This window comes from Gossypium hirsutum, chromosome A08 (genome assembly GCF_007990345.1).
Source record: "Gossypium hirsutum isolate 1008001.06 chromosome A08, Gossypium_hirsutum_v2.1, whole genome shotgun sequence".
Lineage (NCBI taxonomy): Eukaryota > Viridiplantae > Streptophyta > Magnoliopsida > Malvales > Malvaceae > Gossypium > Gossypium hirsutum.
In genome coordinates this window covers 55007004-55025746 of record NC_053431.1, presented here as the reverse complement: position 1 = coordinate 55025746, position 18743 = coordinate 55007004, and the positions used below count along the sequence as shown (strand labels likewise).

Sequence of the window (18743 nt, the reverse complement as noted above, 5' to 3'; positions counted from 1 at the left end):
TTGAATGTTTTTGATAAGTATGCTACTGATTTTATTTTTCCCTACGACATGCTTTCTCATTGGTCAAGTTTTAATAAACAACGGTCTGAAAGTTCAATTGATTTTATGAGTTTATCTAGGTATTTAAAGTTTACTTTTGTTGCATTCAACAAGTTTATTAAAAAACCTCATGCATTTGATCTTGCAACAAAATTTTCTACCTTAAACTCTAAATATGAATTTTTACATAACAATATTAAACTACTTGATTTTTATAATTATGTGAAATTCTTGACTTATCGTTGGAAATTCTTATGGATGACCATGCATATTAAAAGAAAGTTACTAGTTATTTTTTACTTGAACACTCATGTGCCTAATATTTCTTTGTTTAGTGTTGATGGTTTGTTTTTGAAGGAGAGATACTTGATCCATGCTGGTTTGGGATATATCTTTGATCTTGGAGATAGTTTTGGCGTACAAGAAAGCTTAGGTAAGTATTTTATTCATTTTATTCTTATTTATTCTAATCCCTTTTCTTTCTGTGCAGCTAAATATTCGGGGACGAATCTTCTTGAGGAAGTGGGGAATGATGCAGGTCTCAAGGCACAATTTCAGACCCATGGATGTGATGGATTCACACTACTTCAAGGCTCAAAAACAATGTCAAAGTCTAAGCAAATCAAATCAAGACTTGATCAAAGACAAGATTCGAGGACGAATCTTTTTGAGGAAATGGAGAATGATACATGCACAGATGGGGTGAAATTTATTAGATTCTAATCATAAAAATTGCCAATTTTTAGGCTTGGGAAATCAGCAGACTTTCGACAACTTTTTGGATGGGATCCTGGCATTTCTCAGTTGAGATGTCTCATGGCGTTTTAATATCTATCTCTTAGCTTCAAAACCCATTTTGAATCACTCGATTTTGAGTTCGGAAGCTCAAGTTATGACCATTTTAGTGAAGACTGCGCAAGTAGAATTTTTGAGACGGGAATTACGAGTTTCAGGCTTTTAATTCGAGTTTAAATCATATTGAGTTTGGGTTTTAGGCTTAATTTTTATTATATATGAGCCCACTATTTTATTTATCAGCTCTTATTATTTTATTATTGTTTTATTTCTAATTTTTGATAATTATTAAGTATTTTAAGTTATTTAGGAATTTTATGTTAACAAGAAAGTTTAATTTAAACTACTTCTTGTTTAGAGTTTTATTTAGATTTATTTAGCTAGCCTATATATAGGCCTTCGCATTGTACACAAAATAGACAATTCATTATTATTCTAATTCTCTTTTGAGTTAATAAATTCTCTCTGAGTTTTTCTTTTCAAGAATTTCTCTTGAGTTTCTTTTAGAAGAGTTTTAACAATCTTTATAGATTTTGGGGATCATCTTCAAACTTTTTCTTGCCAAGGTTTTTTTATCTTGGAAGGGAAATTAGAGCCGCTTGAAGGGGGTTGTGGATTCTTCGTGTTTCCAAGGTTTCTTAGGACTTCTACACACCGCATTCTATCTTTTCATTTATCTTTCCATTTATCTTCTTTATTCATTTCCTTAATATTTGATTTATTATTTGTTTTTAATTATTCTATCTAACTTGGATTTAATTTCTTTTTAGGTTGTGTCAAAAAAAATCCAAGTTTCTTTCCGAACGTTTAGAGCCCTAAGTCAAATCCGTGACTTTGACAAACTTTACGATCCGCTTTCGCGTTCATCCTTCTCACCCTTTATCACCACTTAAGCTAACTATTTACAAAGTGAGATCCTTCATCACAATTATAGCTCTAGGAGTCCCAAACTGTGTAAATATGTGCTTATGTAGGAATCGCATGATAACGTCATTAGTTGGATATGCCTCGAGTTCACCTCACTTGGACAACAACACTTGTTCCCAAGCTACCAAGATATACTTGTTCCTACAAGAAGAAGGAAACGAGCCTAAGATGTAACAGCCCAGTTTAGACCCTATTCGGAACATGGGTTTTGGGACCACAAATTTGAGTAAAAAAATATTTTAATAATATTGTTGGTGTCTACAGCATGTTAATTTATATGTGTGAAATTTTCGTGATTTAATTTTATCGTTTGAGTGTTTGATTTAATTAAAAGGTCTTAATTGCGTAAATTTTAAAAATTGCTAGCTAATTGTGTAAGTGCTGAATTGTTATTGTTTTTATAATGTGGGGTTCTTAAAAGGAAATTAAGCCATTAAAGGGTAGCATGGACGGTTTTGGGTTTATAATATATGGTTTACTTATTAAATTATAAATGTTAGTTTTGTAAATTAGAAATATAAGTTAATATAATAAAACATAAGTAAAATTTTTGGATGTTCATCTTTCTAATTGTCGAAAGTTGAGAAGAAAAGAAAGCTTTGAATGTGATTTTAGGTTCGGCACTCATTTTGCTCAATTAAGGTAAGGATTTTCTTTAGTTTTTGATAATTTTTACGTTTTTGAGATAGTTGCTTTGAGTACTAGCTAGCCCATGCTTGAATTTTTTAATTTGATGATGTATTCATGAATTTCCATTATAGATAGCTTGATGGTTTTTGTGTTTGATGATGAAAGATAAATATATGTTGTTAGATTGTCAAGTTTCATTAAGTGATTTTTGATAATAAAAAAAGTCTATTTAGGACTAAATTGTAAATTTTGTAAATTGAGGGGTCATGAAATAAATGAAACATATGGGCTTATATGGGCTAGGGGTAAATTCAGCTTAACATGAGTGTAGTTAAATTTTGAATATTTTGTGTTTTGTGAAATAGGGACTAAATTGTGAAAAATGTGAAATGTTAGGGGCAAAAGTGTAATTAGCCCATTTATGTGTTCTTGGATGAATTTGATTGAATATTTGATTTAATAAGTTTAATTTATATTAATTTAGATCAAGAAAAGATAAAATTAGATTTGGATCGAGGAAATCTAAAGTTGTTGAATAATTGACCTGGTCTGTTCATCTTCGTACAAGGTAAGTTAATAAGTAAATAAATGTCATTAAATTCAATCGTATATATATTTTAATAGTGCAGAATTGAATTATTACTTGTGTATATGTGAATTTCAAATTGAATTAAGCATGGGAGCAATATTTACGAGCTTGAATCAATAGAGTTACGACGCCCAAAAGTCCCGTACGTACCTTAAAAATAGTTAGGATACATATGTCATAACATAGGGTTCTGATATGTGATTTCGTGTAAGACCACGTCTGGGACGTTGGCATCGATTTATAATTTACGTGTAAGACCATGACTGAGACATCAGCATCGCATATAAGTTCATGTAAGACCATGTCTGGGACAGTGGCATTGATATGTGATTACATGTATGTAACAGCCCTAACCCGTACCCGTCCCGGATTAGGGTCATGAGGCATTACTGAACAAAAGCACAATTCCGAACATTCACATATTCACACAAGTCATATTCATATATATTAACGAATGTCCATTTAAATATTAATCATAAATTTATTAATTCATAATATATAAATACAAATCATATATTCAACATTTTAATGATATTCGAATATCTAATAAACATTAAACATTTTAAGTCATATTTCTATACACGTACATATTATATCAAATGAAATATAACACATTCCATTTTAACCATTAGCATAAACAACATTAATAACTTCACCAAATGATCAAATATGTTTTATTAAACAAATAAAACCTTATACGCATTTAACCATATCAAACTTGAACTATTATCGAACATCAATAAATAGTACATATCAAGTTTAGTTCACATACTAAAAATTTTACTCAAACCATCTATATATAGTTAACCTTTTTATAGCACAAGTAACGACTTGAAATGCACTCATTTCACATGCCAATTATCATGCCTAAAATGCGTATACACAACCAATCTATTTATCACCAATTTGGACATTTAAACATCACATAAAATGCATATAATCTTCTTGATTTACTAATGCACAAATCACTGTTCATTTGGTCATTTATTTCATTGCATTAACTGATTATACATGCAAATCATTATCAATTCCAAGCAAAACTTACAAGACAAATTATAAACAAATTATTCTATTTAATCCACAAATATGATACATTATCAACTCAATATAAATATATAACTCAATATTTGATCTTTTATTACCATACTTTAGCAAAAGCATAATAACCGAAACGATCATATAACATACTCAATATTTATATTCATCAACTGTACCTTATTTATCAACCAACCAAGCATAATATATGCACATACACTTCCACTACAAACTGAACCAAAAAGGCTAATAACCAAAAAGGCTAATACATTCTCAAATATACATATATAAATTATATCTAAATCATCAACATTATGTTCCATTACTAAGCCCAAATTACTAAACCATTCACGATGTAGCACCCCAAACCCGGCCCAGACGTTATGGCCGGATCCGACATGCCACATCGAAGCGTTCAAAATATTTTATATTGTTGATCCAGAAAAACCTACTTAGTGTTTTAAAAGATAATTTCATTATAGGTTAAAGTGAATGGAAGCTGTGCACCAGGTAGGAAATCAGAAAAGAGGTGGTGAGTCCATCGGACTGCTTAAGTACCAAGCTCCCTTCGGATCCAATCCTAGACATGCATACTGCCATTGCCACACCTTAACGTCATGGATATTTCTAGGAAATCGATTTGATTATGTCATTTTTAGGAAAAGTTATTAATTTTGGAAAATACTTTCATTGCGGAAGCTTTGCTTGTTGTCGTGTTATTTTGAAATCAATTGTTATTTTTCAAAACGCGCCCTAAAGCTATCCAATTTCAACAGTTAAAATAAGTAATACCTATCTTAGTAATACATATTAAAACAATCAAAAATAATTAAACGGCCTTATTACATTAAAAAATCCAAAACTTCAAACGCAAATAATAGGATGTCCAGTTCACCAGAAGAAAACCAAACTTTCAAAACGGGTGGCCACTCCGAATTCCCTCACAGCTCCAAGCCCACTATGGTTGGGGATTTCCTGCGTGGATGAAAATAAAAGGGGTGAGTTTGGGGAAACTCAGTGTGTAAGGAAAACCCATTCAAAGCCCAAGTCAGCTCAAGCCTATTGGGCCTAAACCCATTCAGGTAACAGTGGTACTAGACCAGAGCCTTTTTCAGATTACAATAAACTGGGCCTTAGCCCCTTATTCAGATAACAGTATGGCCCATAGGCCTATTTCAAAATACATGCAACATCAATAACATATGCAAGCCCATTTGGGGAGACTACTCAACCCACCAACCACTACACTCCACCCTACCAGCCCTACACTCCATGTGGGGAATAGCTCAACCCACCCAGCCCAACACTCCACAGTTGCAGCCTTGCTGCTCAGTTAACAGTAAATTAAGGTAAAGCCTCCAGTACGTGGACAAGCCACTTTCAGTACTTCCTCCGTCAATATCCCAATCCCATGCATCAGATAATAACAACATGGCATGCAGTAAATAACAACAGTCAAACATGCATTTAGGTCAATTTAACCCTAGGGGTATTTCGGTAATTTATTTACTAGGGGTAAAACTGTAAATTTTCCACTTTTAAAGGTATTTCAGTAATTTATCTATTTTAGGGTTTTTCATGCATATTCTTACTTTTCACGTACTAACAGAATCACGTACTGAGGGTTCTTACTGAATTGGGCCCGTTGGTCTATCATTCAAATTTTGGCCCATTAAGCCCAAAATATCGAGGGCACAGAAATCATGCACTTTGCAGTCCAAATTTTGCAGCTTACCAAAAACATTAATCGATTTACCTCACGAGCATTCGTACACTCGCAAATCTACAAAATACCAGTTTTCGGCATTTCGGCTTTTCGACTTTTGCCGATCCAGACTAAGAAAGAGGGTGTTAGTTACACACTTGTTTGCGACGATATGCTGACGAGATCCACACACGAACGGTCTACAATTGGATTACTAACATGTTAATCTAACTTATTCAAATATGAACTACGTATTAACCCCTTACAATATTCGGCCAACCACACCTACAGATCATAGTAAGCTTATAAGAAATCAATAAGCAATTCATTAACAAATTTGTCAATGTTTACCACATAATCATAATTTCACTGCAAGTTGTCTTCCTGAGCAACAATCACTAAATCATTTATAACTAGAGCTATGAAGCTCCAAATCAAGTGCCATTAATTTTCCCTGAAAGTAGACTCATATATCTTCTATCCATAAAATTTTCAGAATTTTTGGTTTAACCAATCAATATCAGATTTTTCTTAAAGTTTCCCATGTTTCACTGTTTGACTAATCTGACCACTCTTCATGACGAATCAAATTTCTCATTATACAAAATTCAAAATATGTTCTGGTTTATTTCATTTGAAACTAGACTCATTAAGCTTTAATTACATAGCTTCTAATTCATCTCTCATAATTTATGGTGATTTTCCAAAGTCACGTTACTGCTGCTGTCCCAAACAGATTTATTACCAAATCACTCTTTCACACATACCTTGCATGCATGTTATTTAAACATGTATATCACCAATCAATCATCACATATCTATGATTTTACTTAAGTATAATCTCCATTTCATCATTTTAAAGCACAACATGTTAGCCGATTTTTCCCTTTAGCATCTAAGGCACATGCATGCTCATTTGTTTGGCTCAACTTCACCTATCTTCCATTTTTCATCAAAAGAACATGAAACAACAACCATTTCCTTCATTTTAATTCATGACTAAATGCTCACAACACAATTAAAAACCAAAATATGCTTCAAGAGTTAAGGTAGAATCAAGAAGAACTCATGAACCTCAAGATATAAGCAAACTACCATGAACTTACCTTCAATTTTCTTCCCCAAGTGACCGAACATTTCAAGAGCTTTCCCCTCTCCTTTCTCTTCTCTAACTTTTGGCTATGATGAACAAAGATGGACAAAAATTTGTTCTTTTCACCCCTTTTTCTTTTAATAAAATTTCATATTTCATCCATTTAATTCTTTAATTCAAAAGACATGAAATGCCCATCATGGAACATTTACCTAAACCATTATCATGGAACATTTACCTAACCCATTATCATGGAATATTTACCTAACCCATTATCATGAAACATTTACCTAACCCATTATCAATTTTTATCAATTTGTACCATAAATTATGGATATCAAGTGCACATATTGTCTACAACAACATGATGGCCAACCACTACATGTAAAATGGGAGGTTTGTCATGCAAATCTTCCTATTTTGCACTCCTATTTATTTGGCCACTACAAATTAGCCTATAGCATTTTCAAACATTTCCACATAGGTCCTATTTCCTAATTTCACTCCCTTTTTCTTATGGAACAAAAATTAACTAAAATTATCGGGTTCTATCTTAAGATTAGGCCTTCTAGAGGCCCACTAACATAATTAAACCTATGCCAACATTCACAGAATTCTCGAAAATTGGGGCGTTACACACGAGATAATGTATATCATACTAATTCATCATATGAATAAATATTTATAAGAGCAAGTGCCGAATCACAAAGTTGGTTATAACCATCTCACATATTTTCATTATATAGCCGAATTTACAAGTACATTATTATAATAGCTTTCAAACCAATTCATGTTACAAATTATACTTCACAAAAATAAGTCATTACATATATCCATAACACAAATCTTACATACCATAATAAACGTATCAAAACAAACTCTTATCATGTTCTGGTATAACCAAACAACCTTTAATACCAAATCACATATAATACCTTAACCTAACACAACAACCAAATTCACATATACTTTTATCTATGCATATCCATAACTGAATTAACCATAATCCATATAAAAATATATAAGGTCGAATCACCAAAATCACAACCAAGCATAATCATCATAAAGCAAAACATTAAATCCGAGCATAACAAATTATTAAGCCATTTTCGCATGGCTCATAGTTTCATTAACCAAAAACAAACATTTCCAAAGTAAAATCCAGCCTATACATGCCATATATTCGAAAGTTCACTTATAAAAATACCGAAGATAGTAGATAGTGTGATAGACTTTGCTGACGATCCCTGGGCTCGTAACTTGACTCCAAAATCTATAAAACAAAAACAAACATACACGCACAATGTAAGCTTTTATAGCTTAGTAAGTCATAAGCAAATAAACTATTCAATAACATGAATGATTCATTTAAAGTAAATCTAATTTTACTATCATAATCATATTAAACCCAGAATCTTATGGTTTCACGAATAACACATACTTTTGAATATAAGTTTACTTAAGGTCGAATACATATATATAAATGTTTACAAAATATCTTTCGATTTCAAAGCTAATTATCATCATGTTAACATATATACATATCCTCTTGAATGAAAATATAATATAGTATACATATACATAGCAATGGCCAAATATACTTCACAAGGCACACATGTTCACATTAGTAACTTAATTACCTTATTCAAGTAGGTAATAAACCAATTCATACCTAATCATTTTAGCTCATTTTGCACATTCGATCACAACCTATCATTTCCTGATGAACCATTCAGAATTGATACGACACTCAGATAAACACATATATCGTACAATGCTAATGTCCCAGACGTGGTCTTACATGTAATCACATATCGATGCCACTATTCCAGACAGAGACTTAGTCGTACACATATATTGGAATCACATATCAATGCCAACGTATAAAACGTGGTCTTACTCGCACACATATATCAAAGCCATGGTCTTACTTGCACATCACATATCGCAATCCTATGTCATGGCTTTCGGACTCCATAACTCAGTTGAAACGGATTCATAAACATAGCTGACAAGCTTGTACACGTTCGATTAACTCATATATATATTCACATATTTCATTTCAGCATATATGACTCACATTTAATAAAAATTAACTACGTCTATTTACTTATAAACTTACCTCGGACGATGAAAAATCGTAAGGGACGACTAGTCGACAACTTTAGTTTTCCCCCGATCCAAATCCGATTTCTTTGGTCCTTGATCTAAACATATTGAAATTAAACTCATTCAAATATATTTTCACTCAATTTATTCCAAAAACACATAAATGAGCAAATTACACTTTTGCCCCTAACATTTCACATTTTTACAATGTAGTTCCTATTGCACAAAACCCTAAATATACAAAGTTTGCACACACCATGCTTAAACCGAATGCTCCTAGTGTTCATACAAGTCCATATATTTCATTTACTTCACATTTTAGTCCCTCAATTTATTATTTTTGCAATTTAGTTCTAATTACTCAAAATCATCAAAAATTCCAATACAAAACATGTTAATCTATCACATATTTTTAATTTTCTACCATCAAACAAAAAAAATCACAAGCTTTCAACAATGGAATAACAAAAAATATTCACCAAAATCAAAAATTCAAGCATGGGCTTTGTAGATAACATAGTTACGATCTCAAAAACGTAAAAATTATCAAAACCCTAGCTAGTTACGTAACTTAATCAAACTCAACAATGGCCGAATGCCTTAGCTTTCTTTTTTTATGTTATTCGGTCATGAGAGGAAATAATGAACATGGTTTTTAATTATGATATATTATATCATATGTGCTTTATTAATTATTTTACAAATTTAACCTTTTAAATTTAATCTAAAAACCATATATAACATGCCCAAAATCGTCCACTATAAATTCAATGGCCTAATTACATTTTAAATGCTTCATATTAATAATTCAAGTTCAATTCGGCCCCTTTTAAAAATAACCACCGAATTTTCATTTTACGAGATTAAGTCCTTTTTATTTAATCGAGCACTCAAACGACAAAATTAAATCACGAAAATTTCACACACAAATTCAAACATAATAAACATAGAAAATAATTTTTAAATATTTTTTTGACTCAGATTCGCAGTCCCGAAACCACCGTTACAACTCTCCCCCTTAGGGATTTTCGTCCCCAAAAATCTTACCGGTGAATAGGTTTGGATAACGCTCTTTCATTGCATCCTCTGGATCCCACATTGCTTCCTCAACTCCATGTTTATGCCACAACACTTTAACCAATGGAATTTTCTTATTTCGCAATTCTTTAATCTCGCGAGCCAAAATGCGAATCGGTTCCTCCTCATATGTCATATCGGGCTTAATCTCAATCTCTGACAGACTAATCACATGTGAGGGATCAGATCGATATCTACAAAGCATCGAAACATGGAATACATAGTGGATCTTTTCTAACTCAGGTGGAAACAGTAGTCTATAAGCAACTGACCCTATACGCTCAATAATTTCATAAGGCCCAATAAATCTTGGACTCAATTTTCTTTACGACCGAATCTGAGTATTTTCTTTCACGGTGAGACCTTTAAAAAGACTTTTTCTCCGATCTGAAACTTTATATCTTTTAGTTTCAAATTTGCATACGACTTCTAATGATATGACATTGTTTTTAGACTTTCGCGAATCACCTTTACTTTCTATTCGGTCTCTCTGATCAAATCGACTCTGTGTATCTTGTTTTCACTAACTCGGTCCAATACAATGGTATACGACATTTACGATAGTACAAAGCCTCGTAAAGTGCCATTTTGATACTCGTTTGAAAGCTATTATTGTATGCAAATTCAATCAGAGGTAAGTATCGTTCCCACATACCTTCGAACTCGAGAATGCAACATCTCAACATATCCTCAAGTATCTAAATGATTGGCTTAAACTGACCATCTGTTTGCAGATGAAACCTAATGCATCTTGCAATTTCTTCCAAAATTGTGATGTAAACCTCGGATCTCTGTCCGAAATAATAGAAATAGGCACACCTTGTAATCTCGCAATCTGAGAAACATATAACTTAGAAAGCTTGTTAAGCGAATAATCTATACGAACTGGAACAAAGTGAGCCGATTTAGTCAATCTATCCATAATAACCCAGATTGCATCTTTCTTTCTCGGTGTCAATGGTAAATCAGATACAAAATCCATCGACTCTGTCCCATTTCCACTTAGGTATCATGATCGGTTGAAGCAATCTAGAAGGTACCTGATGCTCAGCTTTTACTTGCTGACGGACTAAACATTTCAAAACAAAGTAAGAAATGTCTCATTTCATACCATGCCACCAGTAAAGCTGTTTCTGAACATTAAACATCTTCGGACTACCCGGGTGAACAGATAGCCGACTGCTGTGAGCTTTGTTTAAAATCATCTGAATGAACTCAGAATTTCTCGAGACACATACTCGATTTCTGAACCTTAAAAAAACTTCAGTATCAACTCTGAAGTCTGAATCAACATTTGAATCGCAGTGAACTCGATTTGCTATCAAATCATCATCAATTTTCTTAGCATCACAAATTTGTTGAATAAATAACAGTCTTGTTTTTAATTCAGCTATAATCAAACCATCATCAGACATAGCCATATGCGCATTCATTACACGCAGAGAAAACAATGATTTTTGGCTTAGAGTATCAACAACAACATTAGCCTTACCCAGATGGTAGTCAATCACAAGTTCGTAGTCTTTTAGCAACTCTAACCATCGACGTTGTCTCAAATTCAGATCTTTCTGAGTCATCAAGTATTTTAGGTTTTTGTTATCAGAATAAACATGACATTTCTCACTGAATAGGTAGTGACACCATATCTTCAATGCAAACACAATAGTTGCTAACTCTAGGTCGTGTGTCGGATAATTCTTTTCATGCAGCTTTAACTGTCTCGAGGCATAAGCTATAACTTTTTCTTCCTGCATCAAAACACATCCCCAACCATTTAAAGATGCATCACTATAAATATCAAATTCTTTACTCGAATTATGGATGAACTAGTATTGGAGCTTCGGTCAAAAGGGCTTTCAACTAATCAAAACCTTTCTGGCACTTTTCTGACCACTCGAACTTAACATCTTTTTGTAATAGCTTTGTCATCAGGATTGCAATCATTGAAAAACCTTTCACGATCCATCTATAATAACCAGAAAGTCCTAGGAAACTTCAGACTTCAGAAACATTTCTCGAAGGTTTCAATAAAGTATAACTGAAATTTTACTCGGATCAACCCGAATACTTGATGCTGATACAACATGGCCCAGAAAACTGACTTCGCGTAACCAGTACTCACATTTACTGAACTTTGCATACAACTATTTATCTCACAAAGTCTATAACACAAGTCTCAGATATTCGGCATGCTCAGTTCCATCATGGGAGTATATGAAAATGTCATCTATGAACACAATCACAAATCGATCTAAATACTGTATGAAGATCTGATTCATCAAATCCATGAAAACAGCAGGTGCATTAGTAAGTCTGAAAGGCATAACTAGGAACTCATAGTGTCCGTACCTCGTTCAAAAAGCAGTCTTTGGCACATCAGTGTCTTTAGCTCGCAACTGATAGTAGCCTAATCTCAAATTTATCTGTGAAAACACTATAGCCCCTTTCAATTGATCAAACAGGTCATCAATCTGTGGCAACAGATATTTATTCTTTATAGTTACCTTATTGAGCTATCTATAATCGATACACATTCTCATAGTTCTATCCTTCTTTTTTACAAATAAAACTGGTGCACCCTTGGGAGAGAAACTCGGTCGCGCGAAACCTCTATCTGTCAACTCTTATAGCTGAGCTTTCAATTCTTTTAATTCAATAGGTGCCATTCTGTACGGAGCAATCGATATCGGAGTCTTCCCCGACACTAATTCAATACCGAACTCAACTTCTCAAATAGGTGGCAAACCCAGTAATTCTTCAAGAAACACATCCGGATACTCGCATACAACAGGTACTGAATCAATCTTTCTTTCAGTTACTTTACTGTCAAGCACATATGCAAAGTAAGCTTCGCAACCTTTTCTTACATATTTCTGAGCTGACATCGAGGAAATCCCTACAGGTAATCCATTCAGATCATTAGATTCAATCCAAATAATCTCATCATTTTGGCACCGTAAATCAATAGTATTTCTTTTGCAGTTTACAACAGCATCATGCAAAGCAAACCAGTTCATACCCAGATGTCAAACTCATCAAATGGAAATAACATCAAATTAGCCAGAAAACACGAATCTCGAATCATCAAAGGACAATTCTTACATACTTTGTCAACCATAACACACCGGCCCAATGGGTTTGATACTCTAATCATAAACTCAATAGACTCAATAGGCAAAATCTTACTGAATACTAAAGTCTCACACACATAAGAATGAGTCGAATCAGGATCAATCAATGCAATTACACTAGTATCATAGAGAGTGAATATACCAGTAATATCATCTGGAGATGAGGCATCCTCGCGTACGCAAATAGCATAAGCTTTGGCAGGTGCACGAGCCTCGGATCTAACTGCCGTATCTCTAGTCCCTCTCTAACTACTACTCACATTACCCATATTTCTAGTGGTCAATCTCGAGCTACAATGTTACCTGATCTCGTATTCTGTATTGGATTTTGTTCAGCTAACTTTAGCATTCACAGATATAATGATCCATCGATCCACATTTAGAATAGGCCCGATCATGCAATCTGCAACTACTGGGATGTCGTTTACCACAATGTTTACACTCGGGTTGATTTGATCTGACATTACCTACACTAGCTACTAAGGTATCTCTCGAGCTCACAGGTGGTCTATCTCAATCCCGTCGCGAATAACCCGAAGTAGCCTTAGAACGACTAAAATCATCTCGGAACTTCTTTGGTGCTGACTGAAATAACTTACTCGATGGTCTCTTACACGAATCTCTAGCTTCAAAGTCAGCTTTTCTTTTCTCTTTCTCGAGCTCTTCAGCTTTGTAGGCTCGCTCAACCAGTACTAGGAACTTTTTTATCTCAAGTATGCCAACTAACAGTTTAATATCTTCGTTCAAACCGTCTTCGAATCTTTTACACATGATAGCTTCGATCGAAACACACTAGCGGGCATATCGACTGAGTCTCACAAATTTTCGCTCATATTCTATCACAGTCATCCCACCCTGTTTCAACTCCATAAAATCTTTGCGTTTCTGGTCGATAAATCTCTGACTAATGTATTTCTTACGGAACTCAGTCTGAAAGAACTTCCAGGTCACTCGCTCTTTCAGAACCACCAATACTTGTGTATTCCACCAGTGATATGCAGTGTCTCGTAGCAAAGATATGGCATATTTTAAACACTCATCCCGTGTAATACCCCGTACCAGAGACCGTTGCCGGAGTCGAACACGAGGTGTTAACGGACTTAATTCATTTACTTACACAGTTCATTTCGAAATTTCCAGGCAAGCTGGCTAACTGCATCACAGCCACTTTAAAAATCATATCTCGAGTTCCAAAACTCAAAAACCGATTCCATAAATTTTTCCTGAAACTAGACTCATATATCCATCTACAAATTTTTTTTCTGAAACTAGAATTTTTGGTCGGGCCAATTAGTACAGTTTATTAGTTAAAGTCTCCCCTGTTTCAGGGTTCGACTACTCTGACCTTCATGCATTACGACTTAGATATCTCCCTGTACAGAGCTTCAATACTTATGCCGTTTGTTTCTAATGAAACTAGACTCAAAAAGGAATCTGTACATATAAAGCATGACTTCTAATTGTCTCTGGTTAATTTATGGTAAATTTTCAAAATCAGAACAGGGAATCCAGAAAATGCTCTGGCCCTGTTTCACGAAAACTTAAACATCTCTTAAAATACGGCTCATATGGTCGTTTCGTTTCTTTCATATGAAAATAGACTCATCAAGACTCGATTACATAATTTATTCACTATTTAATTACATTCCTACTATTTTTAGTGATTTTTCAAATTCACATCTCTGCTGCTGTCAGCATCTATTTTAAGGTAAATTTTACCTATTTAATAATTTTCCATGAATCAATTAGTAAATTGACATACATTATTTTCAAGTATAATCACGATTAGCCATGACATAAGTAGCACCAATAGGACCATGATTGACCATTCCAATGGCTAATCATTATCAAACATTTCCACACCACTTAATAACCATATCATAAGACCATATATACAAAATGACCATAATGTTATACTCAAAATATACAAGCCATTTTCGCATGGCTATACGAATATACATTACCAAAAGATACTTAATTAACAACAAGGGTCAGCCCTATACATGCCATTATCAAAGTTCAACTAAAGATATACCAAAAGGGCTTAGATAGTGTGGACGACTTCGACTTTGACACTCCCGAGTCCAATAGCTGACGAACAAAATCTATAAAACAGAGAATTAAAGCAACAGGATAAGCATTTTGATGCTTAGTAAGTTTTAAGTAATGAAATTATTTACAACTAAGGTATAGCGTTCGTATGACTAAATGAACAATTGCATATACGCATATTCCCAAAATCATGTTTACTTCACGCTTCAACCATTATATTCATACACTCAGGATCAAACCTGACTAAAGGCCGAAAGCTTGTTAATCAATTGAGCGAATACGATTTGAAAGGAATCAACCTTTCCAATGCATATACGAAACATACCTTATCGTTTGGATTTATGAGCGTATTAATTGAAGTTATTACAGCAAGATCGCTCATTTCCAAACCCAAGTACCTTCGGGATTTAGCCGGATATAGCAACTCGCACAAATGCCTTCGGGACTTAGCCTGGATATATTCACTAGCACAAATGCCTTCGGGACTTAGCCCGGATATAGCCACTAGCACAAATGCCTTCGAGACTTAGCCCGGATATAGTCACTAGCACAAATGCCTTCGGGACTTAGCCTGGATATAGTCACTAGCACAAATGCCTTTAGGACTTAGCCCGGATATAATCACTAGCACAAATGCCTTTGGGACTTAGCCCAGATATAGCCACTAGCACAAATGCCTTCGGGACTTAGCCCGGATATAGTAACTAGCACAAATGCCTTCGGGACTTAGCCCGGATATAGTCACTAGCACAAATGCCTTCGGATCTTAGTCTGGTTATCATCCGAATAATCATGCACATATATCAATAAATCATAACACATTTATATTTCATTTTCATTACCAGATCTCAAACACAAGACACTTATCAACCTTTACCATTTTCGGCTCAATAGCCACATACAAAGAGCATGATTTTGGTTGGCTTTGTAACATGATCTCTATACACATTCGGCTACTAGTCATAAGTATAACTAATTACCTCGATAAATAATTCAAGTAGAATCATTATATCACCGTTTATTTATTATGCTTATATGTCATGACTTAATCAAATCATAAACTAAGTTCCATTACTCAAAGACTTACCTCGCATGTTGTCGAACGACTTCAACGGCTATTTGTGACAGCCCAAAATTGACTCTAGTCGGGAAGTGGTTTCGGGACCACAAAACCGAGTTACAAGAAAATTTATTTTAATTTTAATTGCATATATTAAATGTGGTAGTGTATGTGTGGAAATAATAAAGGTTTAAAATTAGCCTTAGGAATGTGGATTTTCATGAAAGGACTTAGTTGAGAAATTTAGAAAAGATGATAGATAAATTGAAAGGATTAAATAATAACAAGGTGAGAAAGTATGGATTTGCATGTCAAAATGCCCTTAATTCATGAAGTGGCCGGCCATGTGATGATGGTCCTCCATTAAGTCAAGTTAAATACAATTTTATAATGGTAAATGATAAAATAATCTAAATAGAAACATAAATTAATAAGAAATGGAAGGTGGGAGAGTGTCATCTTCTCCTTGCAAAACCGAACATAAAGGAAGAAGGAAAGAAAAATGGTTAAAAAGCATTCGGTCAACTTAAGGGATTAATCAAGGTAAGATTGCATGTTATTTTTCATTAAATTTTGTTAAATTTAGTTAATAGACAAATCCATATTATAACCCATAGGGTGATTTCTCTATTTGGTGAAAAAAAATGGGCATTCGGATGTGATCGTTAGATGTTAAGAGGATAGTGTTTGATGCTTTGGAATGGAATATTAGAAAGATGAGTAATGAAATAGCTAATAGATATATGAACCTTGGTATGATATTATGGATAGATGTGGAGTTTTTGGTAGTAGAAACATTCGGCCAAATTATTATGTGGAGGAACTATGTGCTCAAATGAAATGAAAAAAAAATGATATTGCATCGAAATTGTATATTCGGCATTTAAAATTAAGTACATAGGTGATGTTAGATTGATCTTGCATATTCGGCTATATAGTATGCACATTGGTGAAATTTCTTTGATTCTATACAATCGACCAAATGAGGAGGTTGGTTTACAAAGTTGAGTTTGATTCATAATTATGTATATTTGAATGTAATCATATTGGCATAATATTATTTTGGAAGGGATAATACATTTGGCTTTGAGATATAATATGAACATTAGTTGAGACTTGGATGTCTTGAACAAGGATGATTGTAAAAAAAAAATGGAATTATTAAATTTATATATATAGGTATCTTGCAAGGTAAATTAAATTACTAAACTTATTTATTTAATCAAGCTCAAGAATCCAAAGGAGGGGAATCAAGCAAAGGCAAAGCAAAGAATATTGAGTAGTTGATTGGGAATCACTTCATCCGACCTAAGGTAAGTCATTAAGCATATATTTTGTATCAATTTAAATGGTTATAACGTCTATGTAATGATGCTGAATGGAACGATAAATATATATATTTATACATGTATGCATGGGGTGATGAAAGTATTGAATAAAAAGAAAAGAGGTGAGATGAATTGAGTTGTTGGTTTAGGCACTAAGTGTGCGGGTGTAAACATTTATGATCATGAGATTGGCACTAAGTGTGCGAGTTTACAGTACATGGCACTAAGTGTGCGCGGTTGATTATTAAGCACTATGTGTGCGAACCCAATATATATTTTCTATAAATTATTTACATTAAGGGTGCGACTTTACCGAGTCGATTTTGGACAGCGGAAAAAGGTAAGTGTGCGAACTTGAAATGCATGGTACTAAGTGTGTGAGTTTAAAGTGCATGGCACTGAGTGTGCGTGGGTGATTACTAAACATTATGTGTGCAACCCAATATATATTTTCCATAAATTATTTACACGAAGGGTGCGGCTTTACCGAGTCAAATTTTGGACAGCGGAAAAGGTAAGTACCTTGAGTTCATGGCTAATAGGCGCTATGTTTATATTTGGAGTTGAGCTTGGTAAGTTTTGAACCTATGTGACGATTATAGTTGAAGTCACGTACATAAGGTTCATTGTGGAATAGGTGAAAGTTCGTTTAATTGTATGATTATAACGAAAATAAAATGATGTATGAAAGGTCAATGTAGGACTTGGTATGAGATTGAACCATAGGGTTTAAGGAACTATGGTATAGTTTGGTATGGATGGAGTACTTAACCTCATTTCATTGTTTCCTGTTGTGATAATTTTATTAATGGATGGTTGTGGAATGCTTATGGCTTACTGAGTTATATACTCATTCGGTGTTTGCTTGTCACCTATTCTAGGTTTCTTGGACTCGTCTCTTTTTGCGTGATCGTGCCGTCGTCGAAGTCATCACACCGGCTAGCAACCTTTGGTACTTTCTTCTTAGTTGGTCTAGGAGAACATTTCGGCATGTATAGGCTATTATGTTATGTTTGAACTTTGGTATGTAAACTTTTAGCCATGCGAAAATGGCATAAATGTTCGGTTGGATTTGGTTTTATAACGTTAGGTCGTAAGTCTTGGTAATACGATCTTTATGTCATGGTTGATTATTTTTGGTGTTAAAATTTATGTTATGGCAAAAGTGTAGTA

The 18743-nt window shown here is 33.9% G+C and overlaps 1 long non-coding RNA gene across 1 annotated transcript; it reads left to right on the top strand.

Annotated features, from left to right (window-relative positions):
• Positions 1–16483: 16483 nt before the first annotated feature.
• LOC107952878 (uncharacterized) lies at positions 16484–18497 on the top strand. The gene is made up of 3 exons (XR_001698968.2): positions 16484–16785; positions 17470–17555; positions 18452–18497. It is a non-coding gene; the product is annotated as an uncharacterized lncRNA (long non-coding RNA).
• The last annotated feature ends 246 nt before the right edge of the window (positions 18498–18743 follow it).